The sequence below is a fragment of the Puntigrus tetrazona genome, chromosome 3 (assembly GCF_018831695.1).
Source record: "Puntigrus tetrazona isolate hp1 chromosome 3, ASM1883169v1, whole genome shotgun sequence".
In the NCBI taxonomy this organism is placed as follows: Eukaryota; Metazoa; Chordata; class Actinopteri; order Cypriniformes; family Cyprinidae; genus Puntigrus; species Puntigrus tetrazona.
This window is the reverse complement of record NC_056701.1, coordinates 24,162,413-24,177,393: the sequence shown is the minus strand read 5'-3', so window position 1 is coordinate 24,177,393 and position 14,981 is coordinate 24,162,413. Positions and strand designations below refer to the sequence as shown.

Genomic DNA, 14,981 nt, shown 5'->3' with positions numbered 1-14,981 from the left:
TTAAAACGTGTTGGAAACATGGAACCATATGGCATTGTTTCTACAGTATAAAATAGAAAAGAGTGCTCGATTTAATTATCTGTAAAGTAATCTTAGAGTAAAGGCTTCTCTATTGCAGTCAAACTGGCTTTAATCTCTTTCTTTTAATTTTAGCCATATAGGCCTCATGTGTGAGATTCAGCCTCTCTTCAGGCTCTGTGTGTCTATGTCGCTTGGTTCTATGGCCTCAATCGGTTCTGGTCTAGTTTCCGGTCCTGGTTCCGGTCCTGGTCCTGAGTCCTAGTCCTAATTTTTAGTCCTGGTCTGGTCCTGGTCCTGGTCTTCACGGCCGTGAACAACAGCGCGTGAGTCATGAGTACTCAGGTGCTGGGAGCTGGACCTGCGGGGCTCCAGATGGGCTGCTTTCTGTCGAGGCGCCGAGAGATTGCGATGCGTTCTGGGGCGGAAACACGAGACCAGGCAACTTCTTCCGCATGCACGTGACATCTGAATGAAAAAAAGGACATTTTCTCCAAACTGGGCTAGAAAGATTTTACTAGCATTTTTAAATTAAGCGATTGCTAACGCTAGACAAAAGAAATTAAAATTACAGAATGTCATTAATCCACTTACCCCTATGTCGTTCAAACTCTTCCATTAGATCACTCTCAGTTTAAGGTATATGGTTTTGAAAGCCCCAAGGTTTGTGGAGTGTGCTCGATGATCGCAGCAAGTAACAAACACAAGTGAAAGGTCCAGAAAAGTATGAAAGACATCATCAGAATACTGCATCGCTGCTTCAACGTAACATTATCAAGCTACAAGAATATTTTCTGTAAATAATTCAAAAATATGCGTTTTCATTTAAAATATCTTAAACTGTTCTCCAAAAGAGATTCTACAGCTTTGGAGTGACATTCATTTTAGGCGATAACCCTTTAAAGATTATTTTTAAAAAACAAGATTCATTTGCTCCCCTTCATTTCCAGTTACAAATCAAAAAACCTGGCTTTAGGTGTGACCATGGACTAATTCATTTCTGTTTTAATTAATTTCAGCGAGAACAAATTATTAATTCATGATCGTGACAAACCTGATTTTTGTCTGCATGTAGCGAGCATAATACCAAAGACTTAAAATAACATAGTATTTATTGTAATCTTAATTATGTTTAAAGTCACAAGACATCACTCTTTCATTATTGCATATTAATCCAGAAAAGAAATATCATATTTAAAATAAAATTGGTTGCAAATGCTGTTGGCTGAGGAGGAAAATTTCACTTTCTTTGTTTCTTGGTTAAATCACGTCTTATTTATTGTAGTTGGTTTTCAGATATCCTGCATACAGAAAGCTCATCAGCATTAACAAAATATACGGGAGGAACAGGGAATTCAACCTGCGTCATGATTAGGAACTCCCCGCTGGCGACGGAACCGACCTGCTGTTTCAGCGAATCAGCGGAAACTCTACTGGTACGTGACTTTGCAGCTACCTCTCGAGGTTCGTAGCGGAAGGCCTGAGACTGAAGGTCAAATACGGAGCTGATATGGGAGAATCAAGCGTCAGATTTGAGCGGGACAAAGGCGCTACGTTCTGAGCGATCAGAATGGTGTCAGTTATCAATGCAGGTGTGTTTCATTTTTTGTTATTTAAGTTTGTTAATTAATACTATTTAATAATTGCATTTACGCGCGTCTTTCAAGAAATCCCCCTTAGTGACTAAACTGCATCTCCTTTTTGTCTTCTTAGGAGTCCTGTTGGTGTCCACTGGCCTTTGGGTTTCCTCAGCAGGTGGATTTTCCTCGGCTCTGACCTGGTAGAGATTCTGAGTCTGTCCCACTGATCCCGAGGAGTTTAAAGACCGGGCTGTGTTGTCCTCGACAGAAACTCCGCCTTTGAGGCAGCTCAGAGCATCTTGGGTAGAAGCGGCGGTTCACTTGCCTGGCCCCAGCCCTGTGCGTCGCATGGCAGGTACCTCGTCGGGGACCTCGGGTGTTTATTCCATCCTGTCGATGATTGCGTAATGCACTAAATGAATGCTTTCCAAGCCTGCTTTTCTGGCCCTCAGCCTTCACAAATCAGCATTTCTGTTTTTGGGGCAGTAGACAGCGAGCTGTTAGACACGTACTGCCAAGCAAATCTCTGAAGCAGTCTTGTAGAGGAAGACTAGGATATAGCCATTATCCGAGAGAAAAAGATGGAGGAAGAGAAGAACAGCAAAGAAAGAGAGTCCAACACCAACGGAGAGAAAGCAGCAGCTGTATTTAACTCTTACTGAACTTCTTGACCAGAATGGCAACAACATTTCCAAAGGTCACTGGGCAGAACAACCTGGTTACCACACTGATAACTTCTCCTCAGACAACCGATATGACTTGGGTCAAATCGATGCCTGAGCTTTAGTTTTAACTTCTCCGTTTTTGAGGTAGAAACACCGGAAAGTTTTGGAATAGCTTTTATTTTATTTTATTTAATCAGAAATACAATTAAAAAAACAGTAATATTATGAAAATGTTATTTACAATTTTTGAAATAACTATTCTGAATTCTTCTATTCTGAATTTTTGAAAAAATGAATTTTAGAAAACAACGTGTCAAATGACTTTCTGGAAATGATTCTAATAAATGTTTTGCATAAACATTTCTTATGTTGAAATGTGAATATTGAAAATGGCAATGATGCTAATAAAATGTTTTTGTCATAACACGTATGTACTTTTATTGAGAAAGGAGGCATTTTATTAATAAGCGTGGCGGTGGGCATTAAAGCCGTCAAGATAAATGCTCTTCTTTTCAACAAGAATCCTGCAAAAATTTAGCATGGAGTTGAAAGAACAAAAACATTTCAACATTGCTAATAAAAGAAACCGTATTAATAATTTTACCACCTGCCAATAACATAAAAACTGACAAGTGCTTTTGTGTTGACCTCTGAAGGATCATGTGACGCTTTAAAATTTCAGAAATATATGTTGCTGTTTGCTATTTTGAATCATTAAATAAAGTGTGCTTTTTGTCTGAACATAAGCGTATTTTGACTCTTTTTCCCAGCTCTGCCGGCCACCCCAGAGCAGCGGTGCCGGGCCGATTTGCCAGGACAACAATAGCTGAGTATGAAGGCAGGGCGTATGTTTGTCCTGGGCACGCGCTCCTCCAGAGATTATGTTATGTCTGCCGGTGGGTTTGTTCACGGTTTCGCTACACTGGTAAGCATTTCACCTCACTTCCGTTTCAGAGTTCGCCCGTAGGCGTGGCGGCCATAGAAAGGGTCCTGTGTTTTTCTTTCTACAGTGCGTGCTGTTCTTAAAATCCTGGGCCGAGCGTTACCATAACATGCCTGGCCTGCTACAAAGTACCCATCAACCAGCTGCAGTCCTGGATCCTTAGGAGGGTGAGCAGAAGCCTCTGGTTACGTGCCAGATGTTCGGGGTCCTTGGGGACATTATTCTGCTGCGAGGGTAAAGGGATGTCAGGAATGCGTGTACAATAGAACTACTTTTCTTACATTTTAACTTTTAACATGCAAAGCATGACTCTTCACGCTCACAAGGCTGAATTTATTTGATCATTTACATTAAATCATGTATTCCTAAATATAATAAATAACTGTTTTCTATTTGCTATAATATTATGAACTGTAATTTTTTCCCATGATACAAAGCTGAATTTTCATCATCATTAAAGTCCTCAGTGTCACATGATCCTTCGAAACCACTCCTGATATACTGATTTGCTAATAAAATGTTTATCAATTATTATCTGTTAAAAATATTTTCTAGAAACTTTGGCATTTTTCGAAATCTATGCTATATAGAACATTTATTTTAACATTTTGTAACTTTATAAATGTCACTCAGTTGAATGGCTCCTTGCTGTATAGAAGTTAACTTCTTTAAATCTCCTGAACGAAATCTTTTGAATATCCAGTAAACACTAAACTCTATCTTATCTTTGTGAATTCAAACCTGCAGCTGTGTGATGACACAAAACCTCTCTCCTCTTTCTTCTTAGGTCTTACTGTGAATATCTGGAGGAGTTTCACTGCAGGCCCTGCCCAGCTGTCTGCTCTATCTGGGGTGACACTGCCACAGATCACGGCCTACTGGTCTTGGTCATACAGTATGGACTAGACGGACGTCTGCTTGGACCGGGTCGGGCAGTCAGAATGGACAAAGCCTGGAGTCCAACTTCCTCCATCAGTCACAACCTACTACAACACACTACCTACAGGTCAAGAGCTGCTCTAATATAGGTTTTGTTGATTCGTATTTAGGATACCGGTAAAAAAAAAAAATATGTGTGTGGTGGGATATTTGGTAAGAAAATGTTTTGAATATTCTATCAAAATCACATGAGTGAAATAAGTCTCTAAAATAAGTGTGCTCTGTGTTTCTGTAGAGAAGGATATGGCGGCGTCCTGTTGGCTACAGCCACTACCACGACCTGAGGCGTTCATCACATGGTTGAGGACTTCTTGACTGAATGCAAGTCAACCGTATCCAGCCAACCTCTCAGCGCTTCCTCGGCTTTTCCTCCAAGCACGACCTCAGGGCCTTTTATGCTGGTCAGTGCAGAAATGTTCTTCTTGATGATTTGAGCGTTCTAAGGAATGTACCCAAGATTCCATAAAAATGTGCCGGGTTCTGCAAAAATATAGGCGGTTTTCAACATTAATAGTACAAATAATGTTTTTGCCAGTGGAAATTATATTAGAGTGATTTCTGAGGATCCTGAAGTACTGATACTGCCACAGTTATTTTAGAAATTGTGATAACTTTGGAAATATTTTCGTTTGCTGTATCTGTGATTAAATGAGGCATGACCTTGGTAACAAAACACTTAAAAATAAAAAAAGTGTAGTGCTTTTACATCTCTTCCTGCAGGCCTTCATCGTTTATTATGTGTGTCCTTTTCTCTTCAGAATCGTGTTTCCTTCTGTCCCTCTGATGCGTACTCCACCCCCTCTTCTGCCCGTCCAAAGGTTATTTGAGAAAAACAGGGCATTGTGGGGAAACAGCCACCTACGACAACATGCCAGTGAGGCGGGACTCATGGCAGATCTCAGGGAGATATTACTCTGGCATTGATGCATCAGTATCTGAATATCTGAAACATGCCTTTTTTGATCCTTTCAACTACCTGAACTTTGACCTCTGAGGGGCATTAATACTAATGGTACCAAAGAGCAAGCCTCTTCAGCTGAAATCACGTTCATCTGCACTCCCATTTGCAGCATCAGTTTTACCTGCGTTTTCCGCAAAACATCCAGCATCCTGAAATAGCGATCAACGTAGCAAGGCTGCACTTGAAGTATGGCTTTGTAGTGTTTTTGCTATGGTGTTGGGTTTGGTGTTGCAGTACAATGAGTAACTTATTTTTACATGTACAGGTTGAGAGAGAGGTGTGCATTATTAACAAGAAATGAAGTGTTTCATTGTATTATTAGTATTAGGTTGAAATGCATGTACTTTTATTTTAACTGCAATGAAGACATCCCAATCATTTTAAAAAAGAGTGTTTGTAGTAATTTATTTATATATAATATAATATAATATTTTTTCTAAAACATTACGTCAGTGTGTATATATATTATCTGATTAGGCAAGCGCCTTAACAACGTCGATGTTGATTGGCTGCTAGGTGACGATGACTTCATACTGAGCAATGCGGGCGTGTTTTACTAAAAACAAGCGCAAAACATTGAAACAGCGCCATTTTTGGCTCAAACGGGTTCAAGTTCAGTTGTAGAACGCGGAACGGGTTTGTATTCAACGATACAAAATTCACTTACAATGAACAGAAGGCAGCGTATCTTTATTTAAAAACCAGGGTCGAAGTGTGTAAGGAATGCCGCTTGCGTGAGAGTGTTGCGTTAGGTTTGTGCAACAGATGAGTATTTGCACATTCTCCTTGGTACCCGACATTTTGCGCTGATATTAGTCAGTAAACGCCTTTTATTGGTATGGGCGTCGGGCTCACTCTCGTCGCGTCGGATTGCGACCGGTCCAGTCCGGAGGGAGTTCAGACGAACGGAGCTGCCTTGATAGACGGCGAGAAACGGGAGGATGAGGCGCCGATGGAGGCTGCAGGTGCGGTCGGGTTCAGTATCGCGTCTGGACACGCTGAGCGCTAGCTGAGACTCAACCAGACCCGACCGGCAGCGGACGCAGGCTCGATACCTGCGCGGTATGGCGGCCCGGTGAGCTGCTGCAGGCGGGACCCCAGGCTCGCCGGGCAGATCGTCGAGCAGGGTGGGGCGGCACTGGGAAGAGCTCGCGGAACCTGGGGCCCATTGGAAAAGACCTGTATGGTGTGTGCGTGAACAGACGTGTCTGAAATGAATGCAGTGTACGTGTATGCACGCACACAAACAGTCAAAATGATCCAGTACACTAGTGTTTTTCAGCGGCTAAAAATGGATTCACGTCACGTCTTTTGCAGTAGTGTTTGAGAATGAAATATGTGTTTACCTTTCAAACATTCATTTTGCCACGTAATCGTAGTAATGCAATGAGATTTTTGTTCTGACAAGCAGCCACAGAGATCTGATCTGATCATATGAATGTCTGAATGTCACGAAAAACAGAACTGAGACAGCCTGCAATCCAGAAAAACAATGGCAACTTCTCCAAGACCTTCAAGAGACCCACCTTTAAAAAAAAACCATGCGCAAAGGTACCTGAGGCTGTAGTGCTTTAAAAACAAAATGTACCTTTGACGTTATTTTTAGCAGCATCCTCCAATTTACAGCATTTTTACACAAATTAACACAAACAATTTGTATCTTTGAAGCTGGTAGAAGTTGCCACAGTCCTCATTGCATTATTGCAATTAATTGTAAACTAAATGTTTCAAATGAACTGATATTTGTACACTATAACCAAGCGATGAAATAACTGACTTGCAAACAAAAACAACATAATATTTAGCTGGTGAAAATGCTGCTGTTTTAATCTACATTTGACACGCTGCTATCGTTAATATATCATGTATAAAGATCTTTTGCTAATATTGGTAATAGAGATAAATATATATATATCTCAATTCCCTTATTGTGTGTTTTCTCGAAGCTGTAGAAGGCTCGCGAAGCTGCCAACTCCAATGATGTCTTGACACGGTGAGGATCACTTGTAAAACTGCAGTAGTCACATGATGCTTAGCTTTTTAAATCGCCAGTCGGGTTCATTTTGTGTTTTCTAGTGCGTAGATTGCTGAAGAGGACGCGATCCTTGTGCTGCTGATGACAGGGCAGAATGACGCTGCACTTCTCTTCATAAGTAGCAATGAGGCATCGATGTCCGGAGCCAGGTGTTTGCCAATGCAGTGGCTGATGAAGATTTATTGGTGCCTGCGTTCTGGCCGGCACCCATTCACTGCAGAGAGATCAGTTTATGCATTTCTCCCAAATCTCTGATAGATTCAATGTAATATTTTAGGTTTTATCTTGAACTATTCCTCTAACGCATCCAAATGCCTTTTGGGGCGCTATGTTCAGCTCATTTAATTTCCACCATTTAACCCTTTACTTCTCTGCTCGTCTTTAATTTTAAACGATGTAGTTCAGTTGTTGCTGAGTTATGGTGACCGAACCAGAGGAGACAGCCTCGGAGTACCGCTGCATCTTGACGGCTTGTTGGCAGAGCGTGTTCGCGTAATCAGGTGTAATTGATCTCGTTCAAAGCTTATGGTGAGTTAAACTGCCTTCTGGCTGCCTGCACCAGCCACGTGCCTGTCATCACGGCCTTACTGCGGGAGAGTGCGCTCGTTATTAGGTCTGGATCTATTGATCCCAGAGACTGTAACTAAGCGTTACCTCTAGCACTAATTTGTACCAGTTCACACATCATAGCGTCCTCAGGTGCCCGTGTAGATGCCTGGACGTGCTGGGAGGACCCCTCTTCATCTTGCCCGTTGACTCAGCATCTTACAAGAGGGGGCTCGTAGCCTGGAAACCCTTAGAGGTCACGCACGGGTGAATAACTTCATAATGCGTGAGCGCGCGGCGTTCGTGCTTCTCGTGAATATATCTGCTATGAAAGGTAAAAACATCGTAATGTAATCGTTAGGTAAACACGAGGCGGGGTTTATGTGCAGCGTATATGCAGCGCTTTTCATGCTCCGTTGGCGTGCTGCGTCGTGTAATGCAAAAAGTGAACCAGCGATATCCACGAGGCTGCGCATAGCAAGGTCATTCAGATGCTGCTGGAATATCTGAATATGTGGGACAGAGTGAAAACTGGAGCACATCTCCGACCAGCTGCAGAACACCCGCACCAGAGAACAGGTAAAACAGTCCCGTGGATGAGTTTCTCTCTTCATCCAGAACAGATTTGGAGAGGTTTAGCGTAACATCAGTAGCTTCTGCAATGGCGGCTGCAGTCAAGCGGCTAATAAAGCGTCCTGAAAGTCATGTGATACTTTAGGCGTGTGATCCCGCGCTGATACTTTAAGAGCTTCCGTTTGGCACCTTTGGTTTTTACCCCAAAAATCTAAAAGCAGAAAAGCATTTGTGTGTGTGTCACTCGGAGGCTTGCAAAATGCGCCAGTGCTGATATTTATACAGCCAACGCATTGGAAATTCTGATAGCTTTGAATCCAAATCGATCACGCATATTTTTAACAATACCTTAGACTTAACATGCGTCTTAGATGATATTTAAAATGCTCAGTTTCATGCTTAAAAGTCTCTGTAGTTTTATTGGCTGCTACATGAGGATGGGAACATGCAAAAACATGTTTATAATCACATTTAACATGATTTTTGTAAAGTTTTATAAATAATGGAAAATGTACCTCTGAAGGGAATTGATTAATTCAATTTCTAGCTAAAAATCGTCTATAAACTGTCAGTAGATAAAACTGTGCACAGTAAGTGTTTCAGGAGAGAGTTCATGTTGACGATTTACAGCCATAGAAATTTGCGTATCAAATAAGGTAGGCCAAGCTGGTTCTACCATCTTGTGTCTTGATATCGCTGTAGCTTTTGCACACGTTTTATTCTTTGATGTATCCACAGGTGGATGAGGTGACCGACTTACTGGCAGCTTCCGTCTCTCCAGTATTCAGATGCAGAACTTGGGAGACAGGTGAGGATGGATGAAAGAATTTGGCGAGAGGATGAATCGACCAGGGTTTTACTAAGAAAACAGGAGAAACTATTTATACACGACATGCCTACATACCACAACACAGCTGTCAAAACGGTTATTAAATCCAAATTTGACTGAAAATTACACACTGCCTTCGTTTTATTTTTGTCCCTGAAACCATTCTCATTTCTTTTGTGTATGCCTTTATTGTATTATGCGCAGTTTATTTTTTATTTTTATGGCGACTGAAAGACAGCCAAATAAACGACATGATGCCAAAAGCGTACAGCACGTGGGCTCTTTCTTTGCACGATGTGGCAAAATGGAACGCTGAAGTATTTTCTACAGCAAATGCCACTAATGCTTATGTTTAATGTCTGTTTTTGTTGTAAAAAAATTAATAAAAATGAGGGGCTTTCATTGTTGTGATCCACTCTCCGCTCTCAAGTCCCTCCCTCCTCATCTCTGGCTGCTTTTGTTATTTGACTCCCATCAAAGATGGCGTCGCGCGCCAACTAAACCCGCATCACCCGGGTAATATTTCGCTCGGTATTGCGCAAAGCCTCTGCTATCTCACGCAGACGGCACGCGTTCCGTGCCGTTTTTGCCAGTACTGTAGAAACCGTAAAACCGCGCGGTGGGGCGCGCCGTTAATCGAGCTGTAACCCGATACCGGCCTACGCGCGCGCGGCGCGGGACCGAGCGCGCCGGACGATCAGGAGAGGCGCGCGACGCGTCCGCAGCCGCTCGAATCCTCTCGAGCTGCAACCGGGAAGAGCTGGGTCCCGGCGAGAGAGGGAAGGGGTGTGTGGTGAGCGTGTGCTTTTCTTCGAAAGGGGCGGAAGTATTGCAATAACGAGCGTCGTTCTCGTTGTTGGGATCCTGCAAATGTCACCGGCAGCTTGACTAAGTTGTGGCTGGAGGAGGCTGGTGTTGATCCTGTCACTAATAGTGTGTGGGCATCCGTGGCACATCTTCAGAGTTACTCAACCTTCTGCAATTGGAAGGCTTTTATTAGGGTGGGCATTTTTGTTTTCTCCGTAGTTTTTTTTTTTGTGTTGTTGGTGGTTGATTATTTTGGTTTTATATCTATGACATTTTATTATGTCATTCAAATGAAAACTTGAATTTAATTCAGTTTCGTCTGTATAGATTTTTATTTTTTTTTTTTTTTACAAAACGTGTCGTTTGATCCGTGATCAAATACCTGTCAGGAATATTTGCATATTTCATTCTCAGAGAAAGGACATATTTATATAAATTTATGTAATCTTATATAGAATTATATAAATATGTCACTTTTCTGGAGAATAGTATATGCAAGCCTCATCCGGTAGTATTCGATCTGGACTGACTGCAGCTGTAAAAAAAAAAAAATAAAATCTATACAGTGAAACTAATTAAGTCGAGTTTTCATTGACATTATATTAAATGCTTGCGAATATAAAACAAATAATCAACCACTAACACAAAAAAAACTGCGGAAAACTAATGCCCAATTCTAATAAAGCTTTCGCTGATGCGAAGCGACCAGTAGCTGCGAAGATATGTACGGGATCCACGCTGTGTGTTGAGATCGGCAGCTCTCCTCCAGCCACAACCTTTTATGAAGGATCCCAACAACGGGTGCGACGCTCGTGTGCATTTCCGCTGCTCACTAGAAAGCGCGCGCTCACCCCCTTCTTCGCCGAGGACGCTCTTCCCCGGTACGGCTCGGAAGGTTCGACGACTGCGAACGCGTCTTCCTGCTCCCAGATCGTCGGCGCCCTTTCGTCATCATGGAAGCGTATCGAGTACAACGCTCGATCGCGATTTTGCAGGTTTCACAACTGCACAAGCTAACGCCCGGAACATCTGCACTGAAGATAACAGAGGATTTTAACGCAATAATGACGAAATATTACCTCGGGAGTGGGCCCGAACAGCGCGCGACTTTTCGTGCGATGAGTCAACAACAAAAAGCACGGCCGAAGACCTGAGGAGGAGAGAGACTTTGAGCGAAATGGACTCCGTGAAGCCATTTTTATTAATTTTTACGGCAAAAACGAACGTGGCGCAAGCATTAGTGGCCAGTAGCGAAAAAATACCGTATCGTGAAAAGTTCGCATTAACAACGCTTTGGCGTCGTAGCTCGTTTGTTGGCCGATCTTCGATAAGCTTACAAAATGAAAATAGGCTCCGCGGCATAACGAGCTTGCAACTCGAGCAACACAAAGAAATGAAAGTAATTTCGAGACAAAAACAAAACACGAAGGCAGTGATGATCCAAATTTGGATTTAAATAACCGTTTTGACACAGATTGTGTGTTGTGTATGTAGGCATGTCGTGTATAAATAGTTTCTCCTGTTTTCTTAGTAAAACCCGGTCGATTCATCCTTCTCGCCAAGCTTCTTTCATCCGTCCTCTACCTGTCTCCCATGTTCTGCATCTGAATACTGAGAGACGGAAGCTGGCCAATAAGTCGGTCACCTCGTCCACCTGTGGATACACATCAAAGAATAAAACGGTGTACCCAAAAAGCTACAGCGATATCAAGACACAAGATGGTAGAACCAGCTTTTAGCCTACCTTATCTGATACGCTTAGAATTTCTATGGGCTGTAAATCGTCAACATGAACTTTCCTGAAACACTTACTGTGCACAGTTTACTCACTGACAGTTTATAGAGCGTATTTTTAGCTAGAAATTGAATTAATCATTCCCTTCAGAGGTACATTTTCCATTATTTATAAAACTTTTACAAAAATCATGTTAAATGTGATTATAAAACATGTTTTTGCATGTTCCCCATCCTATGTAGTAACCACAATAAAAACTACAGAGACTTTTAAGCATGAAACTGAGCATTTAAATATCATCTAAGACGCATGTTAAGTCTTGCTGCATTGTTAAAAATATGTGATCGATTTGGATTCAAAGCTATCAGAATTCCATCAAAATGTTGGCTGTATAAATATCAGTAACTGCGCATTTTGCAAGCCTCCGAGTGACACACACACAAATGCTTTTCTGCTTTTCAGGTTTTGGGGTAAAAAAACCAAAGGTGCCAAGCGGAAGCTCTTTAAAGTATCAAAGGGATCACACGTTTAAAGTATCACATGACTTTTCAGGACGATTTTATTAGCCGTTTGGACTGCAGCGTTCGCTGCAGAAGCTACTGATGTTACGCTAAACCTCTCCAAATCTGTTCTGGATGAAGAGAGAAACTCATCACATGCACAGACTGTTTTACCTGTTCTCTGGTGCGGGTGTTCTGCAGCTGGTTTGAGATGTGCTCCAGTTTTCTCTCTCTCTTTCACTCTGTCCCATTATATTCAGATATTCCCGCAGCATCTGAATGACCTGCAGGCACATTCAGATATCGCTGGTTCACTTTTGCATTACGACGCAGCACGCTCAACGGAGCACAAAAGCGTGCGCCATATCGCCTGCACATAAACCCCGCCTCGTGTTTACCCAATGATTACATTACAGATGTTTTACCTTCATAGCAGATATATTCACGAGAGAAGCACGAACGCCACGGCGCTTCCACTATTATGAAGTTATTCACCTGTGTGACCTCTCCTCTAAGGGTTTCCAGGCTCACGTGAGTCTCCCCTCTTGTAAGATGTTGAGCTTGAACGGGCAAGATGGAGAGGAGTCCTCCCAGCACGGTCCAGGGCATCTACACGGGCACCTGAGGACGTTTATGATGTGTGAACTGGTGCCAAATTAGTGTTAGAGGTAACGTTTGGTTAAGAAGTCTCTGGGATCAATAGGATTCAGACCGAATAATCAGCGTACTCTCCGCGCAGTAAGGTCGTGATGACAGGCACGTGGTTGGTGCAGGCAGCTGTAGAAGGCAGTTTAACTCACCATAAGCTTTGAACGTAGATTTAATTACACGTGATTACGTTAAATACGCTTCTGCCAATGCTTACCAAGATGCAGCGGTGTGTTTCGAGGCTGTCTCTCTGGTTCGGTCGGCACCATAACTCAGCAACAACTGAACTACATACGTTAAAATTAAAGACGGAAAGAAAAGGGTTAAATGCAGTGGAAATTAAATGAGCGAACATAGCGTCCCCAAAAGGCATTTGGATGCAGTTAGAGGAATAGTTCAAGATAAAACTAAAAATATTACATTGAATTCATCAGCAGAGATTTGGAGAAATGCATAAACTGATCCTCTGCAGTGAATGGGTGCCGCCAGAACGAGGCACCAATAAATCCCTTCATCAGCCACTGCATTGGCAAACACCTCGTCCCGAGCTTATCGATGTTTCTCATTGCCATTGCAGGAAGAGAAGTGCAAGGCCGTCCTGCCCTTGTCATCAGCAGCACAAGGATCGGTGTCCTCTTCCAGCAATCTACGCACTAGAAAACACAAAATGAACCCGACTATGATTTAAAAGCTAAGCATCAAGTGTGACTACTGCAGTCTGCCAAGCTATGATCCTCACCTGTGTCAATATCATTGGAGTTGGCAGCTTCTTCTCTGAGCCTCTTCACAGCTTCGAGAAAAAACAATATGGAATTGAGATATATATATATTTATCTCTATTACCAATATTAGCAAAAGATCTTTATACATGTATATACACGCATACAGCGGTGGTCAAAATGATTAAAACAGCAGTATTTTCACCAGCTAAATATTATGTTGTTTTTGTTTGCAAGTCAGTTATTTCTATCGTTTGCTATAGTGTGCCAAATATCAGTTCACATTTCAGAAACATTTAGTTTACAATTAATTGCAATAATGCAATGAGGACTGTGGCAACTTCTCTACCAGCCTTCAAAGATACAGTACTGTTTTTAGGCACTTGTGTAAAAATGCTGTAAATTGAGGATGCTGCCAAAAATAACGTCAAAGGTACATTTTGTTTTTAAAGCACTACAGCTCTAGGTGCCCTTGCGCATGGTTTTTTTTTAAAGGTGGGTCTCTTGAAGCGTCTTGGAGAAGTTGCCATTGTTTTTCTGGATTGCAGGCTGTCTCAGTTCTGTTTCTTCGTGACATTCAGACATTCATATGATCAGATCAGATCTCTGTGGCTGTTGTCAGAACAAAAATCTCATTGCATTACTACGATTAAGGGCAAAATGAATGTTTGGAAAGGTAAACACATATTTCATTCTCAAACACTACTGCAAAAGACGTGACGTGAATCCATTTTTAGCTGCTGAAAACACTAGTGTACCGATCATTTTGACTGTTTGTGTGCGCGTGTATACACGTACACTGCATTCATTTCAGACACGTCTGTTCACGCACACACCATACAGGTCTTTTCCAATGGGCCCCAGGTTCCTGCGAGCTCTTCCCAGCCGCCTCACCCTGCTCGACGTGATCTTGCCCGGCGAGCTCCGTCCCGCCTGCAGCAGCTCACCGGGCTGCCATAACAGAAGTGCAGGTATCGGAGCTCGGTGTCCGCCGCCGGTCGGGTCCGGTTGAGTCTCAGCGCGCTCAGCGTGTCCAGACGCGAGATACTGAACCCGACCGCACCTGCAGCCTCCATCGGCGCCTCATCCTCCCGTTTCTCGCCGTCTATCACAGCAGCTCCGTTCGCTCCCGTGAACTCTCCCTCCGGACCGGACCGGTCGCAATCCGACGCGACGAGTGAGCCCGACGCCTCCATACCAATAAAAGGCGTTTACTGGACTAATATCAGCGTGCAAATGTCAGTACCATGAGAATGTAAATACTGTATCTGTTGCACAAACCTAACGCAACATTCTCACGCAAGCGGCATTCTTTAAGACTGCATTTCGACCCTGGTTTTTAAATAAAGATACGCTGCCTTTCTGTTCATTGTAAGTGAATTTTGTAACGTTGAATACAAACCCGTTCCGCGTTCTAAGCAACTGAACTCTGAACCCGTTTGAGCCAAAATGGCGCTGTTTCAATGTTTTGCGCTTGTTTTTA

At 42.7% G+C, this 14,981-nt stretch overlaps 3 pseudogenes; 2 read left to right on the top strand and 1 right to left on the bottom strand.

Moving 5' to 3' along the window:
- The first annotated feature begins 220 nt into the window (after nucleotides 1–220).
- LOC122341362 lies at nucleotides 221–3,089 on the top strand (annotated as a pseudogene).
- A 2,855-nt stretch (nucleotides 3,090–5,944) lies between these two features.
- LOC122341361 lies at nucleotides 5,945–9,072 on the top strand (annotated as a pseudogene).
- Nucleotides 9,073–11,476: 2,404 nt separating this feature from the next.
- LOC122342048 lies at nucleotides 11,477–14,964 on the bottom strand (annotated as a pseudogene).
- Between the last annotated feature and the right edge of the window lie 17 nt (nucleotides 14,965–14,981).